A 20,284-nucleotide genomic window follows, 5' to 3' on the forward strand; every position below is an offset into this window, starting at 1 on the left:
CATAATACTGGAAGTCCTAGTCAGAGTAATCAGGAAAGAAAAGTACATTTGAAACATACAAATCAGAAAAAAAGAAGTAAAATATGTTTGTTTGCAAATGACATGATCTTACATATAGAAATCCCTGAAAATGCCACCAAAAAAATTATTTGAGCTAATAAACATGTTCAGTACAGTTGCAGGATACAAAATCAATATATAAAAATAGTCATTTTTTTGCACACTAATAATAAATTTGTGAAAAAGAAATTAATAAAACAATCCCATTTGCAATAGCACCAAAAAAAATAATTAGGGATAAATTTAAGCAGGTATAAGTTGTTTATAAAAAAACTATAAAATAGTAATGAAAGAAATTGAAGAAGACACAAGCAAATGCAAAGATATTTTGTACTAATGGACTAGAAGAATTAATATTGTTAAAATGCCCACACAACCCAAAGAAATCAATAGATTTATTGTCATCCTTATCAAAGTTCCAATGGAATTTTCCACAAAAATAGAAAAAAAATACTAAAATTCATAGAGAACCACAAAAGTCCCCAAAGAGACAAACCAATCTTTAGCAAGAAGGACAAAGTGGAAATATCACACTGCCTGATTTCAATTTTTTTTTTTTTTTTTTTTTGAGCAAACTCTATCCTCATTGCAGGACTTCAACTCATGACCCAAGATCAAGAGTTACATGTTCTACTAACTGAGCCAGCCAGGTGCCCACAATACCACCTAATTTCAAAATATACCACGAAGTTACAGTAATTAAAGCAGTATGCATAAAACCTGGCATACAAGCAAATACATAGATCAATAAACAGAAGAGGGAGACCAGAAATAAACAACACATTTACAGTCAACTGATTTTTAACAGAGGTGTCAATAATACAAAATGGGGAAAGGATAGTCTCCCTACAAATGGAATTGAAAAAACTGGATATTCACATGAATAAGAATGAAATAGAACTCTTATCCCACCATGCATAAAAATAAGCTCAAAATGGATTGGACTTAAATTTAAGACTTGATACTGTAAAGTATTAGTAGAAAATGTAAGAATACAGTTTCTTGACATTAGTCTGGGTGACTTTTTGGGTATAATACCAGAAACACAGTCATTAAAAAAAAAAAAAAAAGATAAATGGGATTGCACCAACCTAAAAAGGAAAGGAAAGGAAACAAGCAACAAAGTGAAGGGACAGTCTATGGAATGAGTGAAAATATTTGCAAACCATATACAGGCACACCTCATTTTATTGTGCTTCACTTTATGGTGCTTCACAGATACTGTGCTTTTTGTTTGTTTTTCATTTGTGTCTTTTTTTTTTAAACACAAATTGAAGGTTTGTGGCAATCCTGGGTCTAGCAAGCCTATCAATGCCATTTTTCTAACAGCATTTGCTCACTTCATATCACTGTGTCACATTTGGATAATTCTCACTATAATTCAAACTTTTTCATTATTACATTTTTGTGATAATCTGTGATCAGTGATTACAACTCACTGAAAGCTCAAATAATAGTATTTTGTTGTAATAAAATATTTTATAATTAAGATATGTACATTTTAGACATATTTTGCACACTTAATATACTAAAATATAGCATAAACATAACTTGCATATGCACTAGAAAACCAAAGAAAATATTTGACTCACTTTATTGTAATATTAGCTGTATTTCAGTGGTCTGGAACTCAACCTACAAGATCTCTGAGGTATGCCTGTATCCAATAAACAAGTAATTTCCAGAATATATAAGGAACTCAACTCAATAGCAAGAAATCAAATAAGCCCGATTTTAAAAATGGGCAAAGTATTTGAACAGCCATTTCTCAAAAGAAGTCATACAAATGCCCTAGAGGTATATGAAATGGTGTTCAATTTCACTAACCATCAGAGAAATGCAAATCAAACCACAATAAGCTATCAATTCCACCTTTAGAATGGCTAAACTCAAAAAATAAAAGGTAATACAAGTTAGTCGTGGTATGAAGTAAAGGGAAATCTTGCTATCTGTAACAACATAGATGAACCTGAAGGACATTGTGCTAAGTGAAATACACTGGACACAGAAAGACAAATACTACACAATCTCACTTATATGTGTACTATAAAAAAGCAAAACTCATAGAAACTAAGAGTAGAATGAAAGTACCAGGGGCTAGGGATGGGGTGGGGGGATGAGGAGATGTTAGTCAAAGATTATGAACTTTCAGTTATAAGATGAATAAGTTCTAGAGACTGAATGTACAGCATGGTAACTATACTTAATAATCTTTCCTCATACATACATACAAACACACACACACACAAACACAACACAGTAAATATGTGAGTTGTTGGATGTGTAAATAGCTTGATTGTGCTAGTCATTTCACCATGTATATATATATCAAAACAACACACTGAATACTTTAAATTTAAAAATTTTGTGTCAGAACTCAATAAAGCTGAAAAAATTAAAAATAACATTAATTGTCCCAGAAAAAATGTTAATTTGTCTCCCAACCTCATTCAGGCTCCCCTTGAAATCCTCAGAACAGAATTCAATAGGCATGGACACACCCTGTACCTTGAATTTAAACTAGGCTATAGATAGAGTCTCCTTTGTCAAACGTAAGTAGGATACAGGTAATTTAGCAAAAGCCAATGGCATGAGGGTATAAAAACCTAAAAGACATAGGAATAAGCCTCTCCCTAGCTGCAAATATAAGTAAAGATATATTTCTATTAAATGCATGTACATGCATTTTTGCAGGCATTTATGTGCATTAACTCAATCCTTGCCACAACAATTCACAATACATTATTATAATCCACATGGTATATAGTTGAGGAAACTGAGGCATATAAGTCATTAACCCACCCCTAGAAAATGCAGGATGTTGAATTAGAATCCAGGCAGTCTAGTTCCAAGGGTCATGTCCTCAACTTTTACTTCCTAGCTAAATTTCAAGCCCGTCTTTTTTTTTTTTTTTTTTTTTTTTTTTTTTTTTTAATTTCAAGCCCTTCTACAAAGATTATATCATATTCTCTATTCTTCCTTGAAAAGACTATTTAGCTTCTGTTATTAACCAGCATCTTCTTTAAGGAATGTAATTTGAGGATATTCAAAGGTTCCAAAATTCTAAATGAGGGAAAAAGTTGTATTGTTCCTGATGGAATGGCCTTATATGATATTTTGAAAAATTAATTGTTTTAAATCTCCCTAGTAATTTTACTTTATATTTTCTAGGAAAAGAAATCACATCTAATCTTTTCTTCAGAGAAAAAAAAATCCTATATTATCAATGCAGAAATAATTCCTATAATATCAATAGTTTGTGAAGTACTTTAAGCCAAACGGTTTCATGGTTAGGAAAATCTCCCCTCCTCCAAATCTATAAACTTTCAGAAACAAGGCAGGAATTGTAATGTTTTCTTGTTAGATTGCATAAAGGTTACTCTAGTAAGTAACTTATAAGTTACAGACACATATTACCGTTGAGGGAAAAGTAATTTGTTGTAATCATTTTTAATTATAGTTATTTTTAATTATCTTTGCTGTATGTGTAAACATTAAAAATACAAACAGTGCTGCTATAGCACAGATGGTTGGTGCTTGTTACCCAGGCTGTCAAGCATCATTTGAACACCACTGCCTCCTTTTTTTCTAATTGTAAGGAAAAGCAATAAAGTTGCTTCTTGGAAATAATTTTCATGTTTGAGAAAACTGGCTGTTACTAAGGGTGGGAGAACCAATTTGTGGAAAATTTTGTCAGCCTTTTTTTCTCTTCCTCAGCAACATTTTTAAACTCTTCATTTGAGACCCTCTTCACTCTTAATGGTTTCGGTTTACCCAGTAGTCAACTTCCACATGTTCATGCTTGGTTTTGCTTTGATTCAATCAACTAATCAAGAACCTGGAATGGTTAAAAAAAAAAAAAAAAATAGTCCCCTTTCAAAACTTGAATACGTGCATTAAAGTGGCAATATGAATTGTGCAGATGGCACCAATGTTCCAAATACCTGGTTTTATTCAGGTCCACACACAAAAAGAAAAGTAAAATTACATAATATTCTAAGATTTTAACAATAAAGTAGCTCTGATGTCAACATATGATAAAAGAAAGCCCCTCCAATTTTTTTCAGTTATTAACCTGAGAACTATTATATCTGCCACCTGGTGGCCAGCACTAAAGTGGGTTAAACACTAGTTTGAATACTCCTCAAAAAAAAAGATGAATTTCTTCCATGAGCTTAGAGCCAAAGTCAAAGGCTACATCATAATCTGAATGCTAAATCTGTCATATCAATGCAAAGGAAAAAAAATGCCCTTGGCTTAGCTTGACATTGGTCAATACATTATATTCCCATTTATTTTTTAAACTATTGTTCAATATTCAATGTTGTCTATGCAGGCATGCTGAGTGCAGTCATGGCAAAAAAAAAAAATCCTGATAATCAGCTTTGCAAATAAAATAATATTCTCTACAAACATGGAACTGTAACCAAAGACCAATTCAGTTTCCCACCCCCCAAAAAAAGGAATTCTACCCATAAAGATGCAAATGAGCATAAAATAACAAAAAGATCGATGGCAATCTATATCAGTGATAATAAATGGAATAATAGTTGTCTATACTGACCCACCAGCTTTACTACCAATCATTCTGATGATCTGGGAAGGCAGAAAAACCTGCAAGAAAAATAATCATAACATTTATTTTCTAATTTTCTGTATTTCTGTATGTCTTAGGTCATTTAAGTACTAATCTACAGAAAGATACACAAAACATGAGATATAAATATTTAGGTAATGTGGATACATGCAGTAAGTTAATGAGACAGAAAGACATTTACCCAGAAGTTGAGGAAGAAAACTCTAAATTTGAAAAAAAAAGTTACATTCTTTTAGTCCAAAAGTAATTGTTAATGATGAATATTGAGATAATTAAAAATCAAATTTTAATTTATCACTGAAGGAGCCAGATGGACAGTCCCAGAGTGCATGTCTGTTTTTATCACAGAAGCAAGTTACAAAGACTACTCTGCCATTTCATGCCAATTTTATACTTAATGATGAAATTGCCCTTATTAAAACCATAATACTTTGCTGAGAATATAGATGAGTTATAGAGCACTGTCCTCTTAACTTTAGGAACATGACAAATAGCATAGCCAAGATTAAAGCCCACTTACTCTGAATATACACCATAATGAATAAGCTAGAACTTACCAATTTTGTATTCATTATTTAAGTTAGAACCTATTACATGAATCAGAATTTTGAAGTCTGTACCATAAAGGCTTATTTTAACTGCATGGATAAGTGATTTAATTATATGCCCAGTGTCTAGCCTTGTAAAGATAATGAGTATAGCAATATATTCTTTGGAAAACAAATAAAAAACCTGATAAAAAGTCTCTGGACATCTTTTATAAAATAATGCACAGTGTATATTTTAAAAATATATGTTTAAAAGTATCATTGAGCTAGAAAGAGGAGGAGGAGTTGCAGCAGCAACAACTGAATGGAAAAGAGAAATCCAGAGAAGTCAGTATGGAAGCCAGTTTTGTCCTATAGACAAAGGTCAAACTCTGGCAACTTCCAAAGCAAAGACATGGAGACTTCCCATAGCACTGGCACAGTCTGATGACACTGAGACTGAAAATATCATGATGGGAAATGAGAGGGTGCATTTTTCCCCACAGAAAAGCACATGGAAACTGTCTTGTCCTGACTTTGGAGCCAGCTGGAGGAAAAGAAAAATCTTTCCTGAGAATGCATCACTACACACCAATCCTCACAAGAAATTCTAATGCCAATTCACACTTCCTTTTGTGATTCCAAAAATCTCTTAAGTATTTATTGGTCTTATTTTAGGATTGATGGTGCTTCCAATATCTAGCAGAAGTAACTGTAGACCTTCATGGGAGACACTCGCCTTTCACTCAGGCTTCAAAATTCTAAAAAGTTCAAAGATGACAGGTCACATTCAAGAATTAAAAAATTTACAGGACAACACAGCACCTAGAACAAGACTCAGCAGAAATACAAGCAACATCAACACACAAAGATTTCCAAATGATTGGATACATAATAGTAACTGTGTTCACTATATATAAAAATATAATAAATTCAGATAACATTCTTTTTCTCAATTGTTTACTCATTTATATTGTTCTCTTGGGGTCTCACTCACTAGTTTGGTATTTGTACATCTGACTCTTCCTAATGTCCCTGACATCCATTGAAATAGTATTTTCTGATCTACTGTCCTCAGCCAGTCCAGCTTCATATTTAACCCCAATCATTTCCCTGATCTTGAAAAATCTGAATTTTAGGTAAGAAATTATTCCTCCATTTCCCTTTTGGCAGCAAACTTCTCATTACAAAATTATCCATACCCAATCCCTGATCCACCTTCCAGGCAAGAAGCTGAAATGGCTTTATCATTAATTATTAGCTGTGCTTTCAGATCCACTCCCTGTAGACAGTGCCTTCATACCTTTGCTTAGACTTAACCAAATCCTAATCTAGGTACCACCGTTTATTAGCTGTACCTGGTTAGTCTCTTGTCTTTATATCTATTTGTTGACCATTCTCCTATTTATATCTCGCACCTAGAATTCTCTCCTAAATATCTATTTGATATCTCTATGTGGATAACTGATAAATGTTTTAATTTAGAGATGTCTAAACTTGAAATCTTGTTCTTCCTTTAAAAATTGCTTCTTCTTGCCTTCCTCAGTACACCTAATGATATCTCCATCATTTTTTAGTGGCTCAGCCAAAAGTCCTGGAACATGCCTAACTTTTCTCTTTCTCTCATACTCCATATCCAATTTTTCAGGAATTTGGTGGAGTCTTCAAATTATGTGTAGAATATAATGAGTTTCGTCTCTCAATATTCACTGTATAGACAGATTGTGTTGAAGATGCTGGCCTCATCCTACTTTTACTAGTCCATTTCTTTTTTTTTTCTTTAAGATTTGTATTTATTTATTCATGAGAGACACAGAGAGAGAGGCAGAGGCACAGGCAGAGGGAGAAACAGGCTCCATGCAGGGAGCCCGATGTGGGACTCGACCCCAGGTCTCCAGGATCACGCCCTGGGGTGAAGGCAGTGCTAAACTGCTGAGCCACCTGGGCTGCCCTAGTCCATTTCTCCAATAAATTCTCCTCTGAATCCCAACTTGGGGAGATTGGAGTGGGAATATAAACTTAAAGAGTTCATCTAACTTTCTGAATCTTCTCCTGCAATAGGAACTGCTACTGCACATATATTTAGTTACCTTTTGGAATCATGATGTCAGAACAACTCCTTACTGGATTATGATGCAACTTTGTATGCCTCATTTGTTATGTGCTTTCTTGGGCACCAACTATAATCTGAGCTAAGACACTTTAGGCACTAAATACTGGACCACTGGCTTAAATGGCAAATGTCAGTCTTACAGTTAGATCAAGACATTGGCCTTGGCCCCATGCTACTTAATCTGACTTCTACTCAACTTCACCTCACTTTGAACCATTTGCAAAATTGGCTAAGAGACTTTCGCAATTTAAATCTAACTCTTAAAGTAACTGAAGTCCAGAAGTAGGCAGTCCAGGATTCATGCAGTGGCTCAGAAATTACCACAGACACATGGCCTTATCTTATCCTCCAATGTGAGATGTAGGCCTTCATTTCTATTCTTGTGGTCTTGAGGCTGTCAAGTGATTGCTCATCGTCCAGACATCATGAATACATTCCAAGCATAAAGAAGAAAAAAAGAATACAAGGAGCAGAACCTGTATCGGTAAAGTGAAAACTTTCTTAGAAATCCTCATCCTGTCTCTCAACAGAACTACAACATACATCTTACCCTCACTGCAAGGAACTCTGGGAAGCAAGTATTTTTAGTATTTTAGTTATATTGGTTCTCCACACATAGGACACTCTTGGTAAAGGAAAAAGAAGGATGCATTAAAAAGAACGATGTGTAGACAGCCAGTTTCTGCCATGTCTAGCAAAGAACACTCAACTTGTTTCATAATCTGCAAGAAAGGTCACACAAGTTGGATGAGTATTAATAGGTTAAAAATAAGTTCCTCTTTTCTTACAAGTCTCTCACAACTTTAAAATTACAAAGGTATGTATTAGATTATTCTTCTTTAGAGCAAATTCAATGTTGGGCAATTTTATTCACTTTGGTTACAAGCAATTGGTCAGCTTACTTCCAGTGTGAATGCCTAGAAGATTGGGGAGCTCTGTTCCAATACATTTTCCAATTCTTTTAATACCTGTCTATTCCAGCTGGCTCCTTTTCATGGTTCCAAACTTAATGGGTAGAAATGGCCTAAGTTTTTTGGTCTAAAAATTAGTTACAAATTTATGAATACAACTGGTTATAATACAGGGAATACTAGTTAGATATGCTAATCCTGAAAAATGGTTTGCTTCTGTACAGGATTTCCTCTATTTGATGACTGCCAGAAAGCTTGCAGACAAATTTGGGATCTGCCCTGATCAAGTTTATAGGACTTTAGCAGTACTTTTTTTCCCCCCAGAACTTCTTGTCTATTTTTCTTAGGTACACATAATTCATGCTCTCTTGGCATATTACATACACTTCATAATGTAAATCTTCTTCCATAAAGGTAGGATGAAAATAAAAATATTTTCGTATAAGTGAAGCATTATATTGGCCAAATGTTTTCTGCACATGGTGCACTGTGTTATGAAACCTGAAGGCACACAAGATAATTGGAACATGTTACTAGTCATAAGAATCATATCTATCTATCTATCTATCTATCTATCTATCATCTATCTATCATCTCATCCTTCCTCATGTGAAACAGGGAAGTTCAGTTTGCAAATATGGAACCATTATGGAAATTTAAATATAAATTAAGAGGCAAACATCTGCTAGGAGGTGTCAGATGGGAAATCAGTAAAGAGACGATTCAGAGAAGATGAATAGGGGTTAACTCTCAGAAAAAAAGTGAGACATGGTTGAAAGAAGTGGGGAGCCCTGCAGAAAGAGAATGTGAAAGAGTGAACAGACATGGAAGTGAACACATCATACAGAGAGCCATATTACATGAATGTGTTAAAGGACCCATAAAGACACATTAGGCTGATAACAGTAGTACTTAAAAGGAGATAAGTAGAGAGCCTTCTGTTTGATTCAGCAAGAAACCAAAAACCACATCATTCTGGAACTGGAAAGAGTTGTGATGAAACAGTGTTTCAGGAAGATTAATTTTGTAAGCATTATGAAGAATGGATTGGCATGAAACTGAATTGAAGGAGGACAGCTAGGAGTCTGTTGAAATAATCCACGTGTGAAGTTATGAGGGCCAGGACAAAAATGGTAACTACTGAAATGGAAACGAGTAAAAAAAGTAGAGTCATTATATGAAGCATCAGCAGTCTCCAATTTTAAAGGGAATCCAGCTGAGAACAAGAGGTTAAGCTGACTCTGTGGCACTACTAACCATGCTTATAATGGTGCATATATCATTATACATTTCTACAGATAGAGAGGTTTACAAATAATGAACCCTGTATCTACAATTCCTACCATTCTAAAATAATCCCCCCAGTTACTATGATTTGTGCTCTGATGACTTCATGAAAATGGTTATTTCATGATTCTAATTACACTGATAGTTTCTGAAATAAATCACTGGTTCTATCAATTCTGAAATTTGTCTTGCATTTGGCCTCTTATTTACAAAGTGCTTTTGTTTGTACCACAGACCAATGATAAGCCTAAAAAAGGTCCAAAGGATTATGCCACTTTGCCCAAAGATCATAGTAACAGATCTTTTTAGTGGAACTGGCTACTCATATTTGAAATTTCTTTTTTTTTTCATATTTGAAATTTCAAACAGCATTATGCTTTCTAGATCTGATTAAAATGACTGACTGGTTACCAAAATCCATGCTTTCTTCTCTTCCTGGAAACTGAACTTGACTACATCTTCCTTCAGGGTGACTGTGTAACTGAGTTCTTGCCAATGGATTGTCAGAATTGATATTCACCAATTCCAGGATTTGCCTGTATAACCACCCAAATCTACTCTTCTGTTTTGTGAATTTCAGAATTTGTTCTATGAATTTCAATTCCAAGTGATCTGTTAACCACATGCAGCAGTTAAGACTTCAATCAGCTATAAACCTGGATCTCTGAAAAATTGTACAAAGGTATATATAAATATATAATATACATATATATACATATATGTTCTATATATGTATGTACATATATTATATATTTCTATATAAATATAAATATTTATATATTTATATATTTATATCCATTCCATTTATATATTTATATCTATTCCATTAATAGATATAATATCCTGTTGCAGGATCCCAAAATCATATAAAAAGAATAAAGCAAGTAGCAGGAAACAGGTCTGAGGAAAAATGCAGGCATAAACTGAATAGTGCATCAAACTGAACACTTTTAAATAGTAGATGATGGATTAATAATGAAAGATAAAGGAACAGAATGGAACATCTGTGGGTCCCAATACTGTTTGCTCCAAAAGAGGACCTATTACTTATTACTTGACATCCTTTTTATTATCTGTAAATATTTTTGATGGTCCATATAAATTACACAAATTCTAAATTACAGTTCGATAAATTCTTACAATGCAAACATACTCTCTCGGGCACTTGAGTAATTTTCAGCCCCAGAGCTAATTATTCTTCTAACTTTTATCACTATGAATATATAAATAAAAGCATTAGAATATAAGTCTGCTTCTTTTATTCTCTCTATACTATTCTCTCTATACTGAAATATAGAGAGATATATAACATCAGTATGTATGTCAACATTATTGAATTTTTTTTCATTTTATATAGTATTCTATTCTATAAATATACCATAATTCACGTATTCATTCTAATATAGATTTATATTTCAGTTATTTCCAGTTTGAGGCTATTATAAATAATGCAGCTAAGAAAATTTTTATGCATGCATTTTGGTGTACGTTTACATGTATCACTGTTTAGTAGAGGTGGGGGTTGTAGGGTCAAAATATATTCCTATGTTCAGCTTAGAAGATATTAACAGTTTTCCAAATTTACATTAGCAATTCTTTTTTTTTTTTTTTTTTTTTTTTTTACTTATTTATGATAGTCACAGAGAGAGAGAGAGGGAGAGGCAGAGACATAGGCAGAGGGAGAAGCAGGCTCCGTGCACCGGGAGCCCGATATGGGATTCGATCCCGGGTCTCCAGGACCGCGCCCTGGGCCAAAGGCAGACGCCAAACCGCTGCGCCACCCAGGGATCCCTACTTTAGCAATTCTTATGGCCACCAGCAGCGTTCAAGAGTTTCAGATGTTCTACATCTTTGCCAACAATTGATATATCAGTTTTTCAGACATTAGCTATTCTGATAATTAGCTTTTGAACATGGTTATAGTTGTGAGGTGGCAAGAAGGACTTTGAGTTGTACAACATTCTCTCTAAAATTGATAATGCCAGGTTTTTAGGTTAGGCATTTTATTCTTTGTGATATGCTAGAACATTGTGGTTTTAACTTAATTAGTTAAACTGATGGTTATGATGTTAATCACTTTGTCATGTACTTAGTGACTATTTATGTATCTTCCTTCGTAGTTATATTTTTCCTTCTTATTTTCCTGGGTTTCTTGCCCTTTTACTGTTGGTTGTAGGATTTTTTAAAAAATATATTCTAGATACATATCCATTGTTAAAAGAGTAAAGTAAATATTATAGCCTAGTCTGTGGTTTGTGTACTTAAATTTTTGGTTGCTCTGTGCATATATGCATCCAGAATTTCTTTTAGTTTGGGCTTGTTGGCAACAAGATTTTATTTGTACAAGAACATTTTTACTTTTTTTCAAAATAAAAACTCAAAGGTGGGTTTTATTGGCAATTATTTTACCAGAACTTTTTTATTTAAAGATCTTATTTATTTATTTATTCATGAGAGATACAGAGAGAGAGAGGCAGAGACATAGGCAGAGGGAGAAGCAGTCTCCCTGCGGAGAGCCCGATGCAGGACTCTATCCAGGGAACCGGGGATCATGCCCTGAGCTGAAGGCAGATGCTCAACCACTGAGCCACCCAGGTGTCCTTTAGCAGAACTTTAAAGTCGTAGTTTTATTGTATTCTTTCTCTTGAAACACCTGCTGTCTGACATACTGTTGCTCTTCTAAAAATGTTATGTATCGCTCTCCATCTGATTTTCATTGAGATTTTTCTCTTTGGAGTTAGTAGTAAGTTTTTACTATTTTGTGCCAATAGGTACATTTATTTGCATTCATCGTGCTTGATATCTTTAATCAGCCTGAAAAATGTTTAGCCAGTTTCTGTTAAAATATCTCTTCCCCATTCTGCCATGCTTTTCCCAATAACACTGAAATTCTATGATAGGATAAATAATGCTACCATTAGGCATATAGCATTTGTCTTCCTTTCTGTATTTTCCCACCTTTTCCTCCTTTGATTATCCAGGACTTTTTAATTGACTCACTTTCCATTTCATTAATCATTGTTTTGCTCTGTCAAATATGTTGTTGTCAGTTTACGAAATTCTCAGATTTAGTTACTTTATTTTTACAAAATCCAATGGTACAAATTTTTTTTTTCTCTTTGTATACATTCAAGATTCTAGTGAAGTTTTTTCTTTCATTGTCTTAAACATATTAATCATAGTAATCTTAAGCCAATATCTGATCTATCTGTTTCAATTGTCTAGTTTTACTCTTGTTTTATTTGGTCCTGTTTCTTGTCATGTCTATTATCTATTATCTTGATCTCAACAAGACTCCAAGACTTCCTCCTCTCTCTTTTCATCTAGTCTATTTTCCAGTCTCACTCTGAAACTTTACTTGTTTCCCCACTCAATCTTGACTCCAATCTGTATCATTTCAGTCTCCATATGTTACCATATTGACCTTTCTAGACCTCTTTACTTTTTATTTTTGCTTTTGTTTCCCTTGCCTCCTGAGACATATCTAGTAAGAAGTTGCTATGGCCGATGTCAAGAGATTACTGCCTGTGTTCTTCTCTGGGATTTTAATGGTTTCCTACCTCACATTAAATCTTCCATCCATTTTGAATTTATTTTTGTGTATGGTATAAGAATGTGGTCCAGTTTCATTCTTTTGCATGTTGCAGTCCAGTTTTCCCAACACCATTTGTTCAAGAGACTGTCTTTTTTCTATTGGATATTCTTTCCTGCTTTGCTAAAGATTAATTGACCAAATAGTTGTGGATTCATTTCTGGGTTTTATATTCTGTTCTATTGATCTATATATCTATTTTGTGCCAGCACCATACTGTCTTGATCACTACAGCTTTGTAATATAACTTGAAGTCCAGAATTGTGATGCCTCCAGCTTTTTTTTTCTTTTTCAAGGTTACTTTAACTATTTGAGGTCTTTTTTGGCTCCATACAAATTTTAAGATTGCTTTTTCTAACTCTATGAAAGATACTGGGGGCATTTTTTCCATTTCCGTGTGTCATCTTCAATTTCTTTCATCAGTGTTTATAGTTTTCAGATTCTGAATTCTTATATAAGACATTGTAATTCACACGCTTACCATAAAGATTAAATGAAATAATTTGTACAAGGTATTTAACACTGTACCCAGTGCATAGGAGGTATTTAAGTAAATAATGTGATGTCTATTTTTGTTGTCAGTAGTTTCACAAGCTCAGTATATTAGAAGATTCCCTTGAAAAGGTTAGAGAAAATATTTTGGAGTGAGACAGTTAAATCCAAATATCAGTTTTCAATTAATTATATTATAATCTTCAATTAATTATTTAAGCTTCCCATTTCTCAGTTTCCTCTATTATAAAATAAGAATAATGACATACACTTTATAAGGTTTTTATTAAAATATTCATTCAGCTAAATTAACATAATTCCAAGTACTAGTAATACAGCATGTAATATATTCTAATAATATAGAGTGAATCAGACACAAATGTTTTTCTCAATATTCCAGTGATGATAGAGGTACAACAAACAATAAACACTTAGATTTGCTTTTTAAAAATTAAAAATTCTAAACCATTTAAATTTAATAAATATTAAATCCCTGTTCTGTTGAAATTTGTCAGAAAAAAATGCCAAGCTACCATAGTGACATAATCTGTCCTGATCTGATTTCAGATCAGAAAGTTGTTAGCTTTCAGACAAGAAAACAGTACTATATATATATATAATCTTTACCAAGTGATTTGACTTACTGATTTCTTTATTCTGTACCTCATTTTCAAAGTATTTGTAGTACAATTTCTGTATTTAGTTATATCTATAAACCTACTGAACAATCACGTATATCCCTTTCTGAACTAAGTATCCAACAGAAATCTCCACTTATTTGTGATTTGAGATAAGCACTTCTGCAAAGGCTGCAATGGACTTGAACGTGTATTCTAGCAAGTACTTGACATGGAATTTGCTCTAGCTATCTGGAAAGTTCTCATAGATACTCTGATGATTCTTATTATAGTTGATTAGATATGTTTTGAGTATTGTCACTTTAAATTGAAAATATGCCAGCCTTATTAGCATCATCACTGCCAAAAGTTCTTAATTAAACTACTGATTCCATCACTGACATAGTTTATGGGTGCTCAAAAGTTGTAAATCTGTCCTTCCATTATGTTTTCAATTTTGCTCTAAGTATTAGATTCCAGTAGTTGTACACACCTCTAAAAATCATGAAATTATTCAATTCTGACAATTATTTTAGGAGATCCTCTAATCTTACCCTCCTTTTTACCTTTGAATGACGAAGCCTCTTGCAAGGTCACCTGGGGAATAATGAGAATCTAAGACAAATTTTAGTTCAGTGTTATTTCCTCTATACACTGTATACATACCCTGTTCTTTGAAATCTACCTCTTTTTCACTTTTCATTGTTCTAATTTCTAGTCTCCTCTTCTTGCTCTTTCTTTATTCCTTCTATGTAATTCTATTTCCTAGATCCTTCCCCTTTTCCTTCTTGGTTTCTCTGGCTATTTATTACATTTATTCCCAGTTCCTTGCTTGTTGCATGAAATAAATTGTAAGGTTACCAAAAGCAAGTTGGTCCCATGCATATGATATACCAAAGTAACATTAAACAGCTTTACAGAAAGTTAAAAATAAAACGAATGATGCTGGATACTTAACAAAATTGGCTATAAAACAGTAACATCATCAGTCAGTTAATGGCATACGAGAATATCTCATAGACAAAGAAGAAAAAAATAAGGAATCTTAGTTCTCGGCTACTGTATTGGGCATTTTGCAAACATTTTTTTAAATGTATTTTTTTTTTTATTTAGAGAGAGAGTGCATATACACACATGCACGCACATGCTTGCACATGCTGGAAGAGAGATAGAAGGAGAGGTAGAGAAATCCTTAAGTATACATCCTGCTGAGCACAGAGCCTGACATGGGGCTTGATCACAGGACCCTGAGATCATGACCTGAGTCCAAACTAAGAGTTGGACGTTCAACTGACTCAGCCACCCAGGTGCCCCACAGATATTATTTATTTATTTTTGTAGTACTTCCAAGCAGTCATTATTGAGGAAATTACTCTCAGAAAAGTCCACAGTGTAATATCAGTATCATACAACAACTTGTCAGAAGGAATAAAATTCAGGCCTTTCTCTCTCTAAAACTTCATGTTCTTTTTAGCTCATCACTCTTTATGGTGGCCCCTCATCATTTCCTTAGAAGGAAATATGATGAAGTTGGTTACTTGCTAATTATGATGCCTAAGATATTTTCAATGAAAGTGAAGAGAATAAAATCAAGTTAGTAAAATCAAGTCGATCATTATTTTCTTTCGATTTTGGTACACTGGCTTGCTACCTAATTGGCTAATGGTTGGAACTGATAGGTGTGATAAAAATAATTAAATCAATTCTTGTTAAAAAGGAAATGACTGCTATCTAAATATGGTATCAAGCTTAAGGATTCTTATGTGTTACAATTTACTCAATCTCGAGATATAGAAGTCAACTTTGCATACAAAAGAGTTCATTTGAAAATACTGCACATGTGCCAAGACAGCAATTTCAGATCCTTAGACTCTGATACATTCTATGTGAGCATTTATTCTAATATAACAAATAATACAGATAACGAGAATCCTGAAAATTGCCTATGTTTTTAAAAATAACAAGTTATAAAAGATTATTATGCCTATAACAGAGTCATTTGCTGTCATTTGAAGTACTGAAGGTTGAGAGACAATTCTTTACAGGTTTCTTGCGTTTTTGTACATCTTATGACTGAATGCTGGTTGCCTTTCTGTTCTTGACTCCATCTTGCAAATGTCACTGTACATGAATAGCCATAGAAGATTGAAACAGCATCTCCCTTTGGGGCAATGGGCATATTTGCTATCTGGCATAAAGGATTCAGATTTCCTGAAAACAGAGTCCCTCTCTCTGGAACCTCAGTGGTGAGTGTGTGTATTCCCTGGTCCTCTTTCATGTTTGCCTGTAGCAGTTAGAACTAGAGGACCAGCATGAAAATATAGTTGTCTGGCTATTGCTATTCTTATAAGTAGTAAACTGTCCCCTGACAGACTCAAGAGACTTGTACCTTTTGCCAACATCTATGAAACTGTGGCAGACTAACAGGCTAGCTTGCAAATATGGGAAACCCTTGCCACTTGACAGTTCTAGACAGTGAACAGAAAAACTACTACTAAAAACAATTCTAGATAAATAGCAGTGGGTACTTGACAGTAGAAGCAGTTTGAAAAAGGGATAAGCTTAAAATCTTTTTATAGGGTTGCTTAGGTTCAGATCTCTCTGATCCTAGACCAGTTATTCAACTTACTTGATCTAAATGTTAATTTAAAATGCTATTATTTGTAGTTTGGACTTCTTTTTGTTTACTATTTTAGAGGCAAATCTTAAGAGTAAGTCTAAATTTCTTTTTTAAAAACGTTCCTTTAATAGGTTTTATTTTACTAAATTTTTAATAGTTTAATCCATCTACCAAAGACTATATCTCATATCCATCAGAAAAGGCAATAAAAATACAGAATTTTGGTCAAAGTCTGTATTATAAATCAACATTTCGTAAAAATAAACTCTTTTTTTAATATTTAGTAAAAATAGACTCCTTATTTGAAAATATTATCATCGGTTTATATCTCACAATTCAGTTTAATTTCCGTGTATTTAAATTCACTATTTTTTCTCAGTTGTTTTTATTTATAAAACTATGTCATTACACACTCAATTTTCAATACAAATATCCTAGGAAATCAGACATACAGTGGAATATAGTTGGCCTATAAAATAATTGCAATACAAGTTGAATTTGCATTTGAATTTAAAACTAATATTAACATGGAAGAGAATCAAATAGTGTAATATCTAGAATGTCAGATTGCATAGCAACAAATGTGTTTTCTTTCTTTAGATAATTAACATATGGATGTTAATTGATTTGTGGAAAGCTATCTTTGTGTACTCTCCAATTAAATTTATGTCCGTTGTTTAGAAAAAATTTGATCCTTTCTTCAAAGAAAAAGCTGGTTAAATTAAAAAAACTTTTTAATTTAAATATCCAATACCATGGACAGCAGGCAGTTTCAACCTAAAATTCTCTCTTCATGTTGACATTTGAAATCTCAGTGTACTTACATGGAACATAATCATCTCCTTAACCCTGGCCTCTGCAGTATTTTTCTGTAAGTTTTGTGTTGCTAACTACATAACATAAGACATAAGGGAGTATGAGGGGAACCTTAGAAAGTGTGAATATCACTTTCATAGATTTCCTCACAGTCTTTCTTTGGTGCCTGCTACAAAACCCACTTAATCAGCACCCTGATAAATGGTGCATCCACTTAATTGGAATAATTGCCAAGGAGAAGAATCAATGTAGTTCATTTCAATGACTCCAAACAATGGATAAACTGCACACAGAGTTCATTTAAATAGCACCCCTGATGTTGTCTGTAGGCCTAAAACAGGTGTGAATTGGTATTTGCCAGCACGAACTTCCCACTGTGTAACCTTTTTTTGGCACCATGCTGTTTTCCTGTTCTACCACAGCTGCTAAATTAGGTTATCTTACTTTGGATGAGAAAGTTAAAGTCCTTGAAGCTCTGATTCCTCAGTAATATGTTCACATAAGCAATACTCCAATAATAAAAGAAAAAATAAGTATTCTGGAAAAGAGTAACTGAGTAATTAGATGCTGAAAGACAGGAGTGAAATGTGTCGATATCTTTTTTTAAAAATTCAAAACACCACGATATCAGAAGTATTCTCGGGATTCTAATAGGGAAAGAATATCAGGGCACTTATATTCCAGTGGATACATCTTCAAATGATATTAGAAACTTGGAATAGTCTTTCCGAAGAGGAACTAGATGGCAAAATATCTCTCTAATTTCTGGTTTACATGTTGTTGTATGTATGAGTATAACCTTTTGGTAATCAAGATGAGTGATTAATTAACACATTTATTTTTCTCAGAATCTGTGCTAATTAAGAATATTCTACTATATTTTTCTCAGTCTCTTTTAAAACTAAATCCATATGCAAAATGTCTCTATCTTCCTACATGTTTGTTTATTTATCTTGTGAATCTGTTTGCTGAAATCTGTTCATGAGCGAGGTTGAGACTTGAGATCTAAGAGTCAGAAGGAGGAGAATTAGGACCAGTTTCCCCATGGAGAGTCCCTGATGCATGTTCTCATCATAAACTTTGGCACCTTTCAAAGGGATAGAGTTCATGAAACTCTAAAAGGAAAGGGTAGGAGGCAAGCTAGATATCATTTCATACAAAGTTCTCATTTCATAGATGAGGAATTTAAATCCTAGACAGACATAGGTTTGTCTCAAACTCTAACCAGTCCCCTCAACTGGTTAGAGGTATAGAGTCAGACTTCTTGGTCCTATTCCAAGAACCTTTGAATTGTACTCTTCCTGCATATGACAGTAACTATCTTACCAAACATCAGAAAGAAAATGGACATTGAAGACTATAAACTGTTTATATATGTACTGGTTTACTGTACTGTTTCTACATGATTCTGCAATCTAAGCATGTGTTCATGTAGCCATTTTCTCATCCATTTATGCATCTCTCAACAAAATGTATGAGTTCTTGCTATGTTCAGGCAAGTAGTAGGCCTCAAGAAATTTGGAACTGCTATCTCTCTCCCTATCTTCAAAGATTTCACAGCTAGAGATAGGTCCGAGTATGTGTGTGTGTGTGGCGGGGCGGGGGGGTGTGATATACTTAATTACTACCCTTTATGACTGTGCTACATATCAGGCTTTGTATAATATTTAATCTTCATTGCCATCTTATGAAATGGATTATTGACTATATTATGTAAATGAGAAAAATTAGATTCAAACCTGCTTAGCTAATAAATGGCAGAGGCAAGTTTTGAATCTAACTGATCTAATAGTCCAAATTCTTTCTCTTTCCTATGTTATCTCCCACTGGGATTGGTAAAAAAAAAAAAAAAAAAAAAAAAAAAAGACTGAAATTCAATATGTATCTACCTCATAGCTTTGTTTCTTAAATAGGAAAATTCGCTTTTAGGAAATGCATTCATTTACCCTGTGAATGCTAACCTGGCACATTCAGGCATGGGAGTGGGTCTCCCCTAACAATATAGCCTTGATTTACTTCAGGACACAGAACTACAAAAGAAAAGGGTGGGGGGGACTGAAGTATTCTCTTTCACTCTAATTATAGATTAACTGGTGGTCTCCTCTCGAAACTTTCCAATTTTTAAGAAGCTAAAAAGACACCTCTGAAAATAGAGGTTTAATGTCACATTTGGTTACCATTTTATTTGGATGTCATGGTCATTTCTTGAAGGGGTAGAACCTGAAATAATCACATGACATCATCACTATAGTTGCTAAGAAGGAAATTAATACAGGTGAACAACAAAGGCAACATTGCAGAAATGGATAACCAAAGGACAAAGTATAGATCTGAGCAGAAAAAGTGGGCCCAGTTATATGTACATGACCTTGTTACATTTATATGTATATCAGGCAATTGGGGAAGCAAATCAAAAAATCTCAAGAAGCCACTGCATGGCACCTAGAATATATAAGAGGGGGGAGACTTGGGACCCAATCTGCACTTCTGAGCAACACCTTGAATGTAAACATGAAAATAGTATTGCAGGATTTAGTCTTCAATCAACTGAACTAGGGTCACCTGGGAGGCACAGTCGGTTACGTGTTTGACTCTTGGTTTTGGTTCCAGCCTAACCTCAAAGTTGTGATTTCAGGGTCATAAAATTGAGTC

This window comes from Canis lupus, chromosome 25, assembly GCF_048164855.1.
Source record: "Canis lupus baileyi chromosome 25, mCanLup2.hap1, whole genome shotgun sequence".
Lineage (NCBI taxonomy): Eukaryota > Metazoa > Chordata > Mammalia > Carnivora > Canidae > Canis > Canis lupus.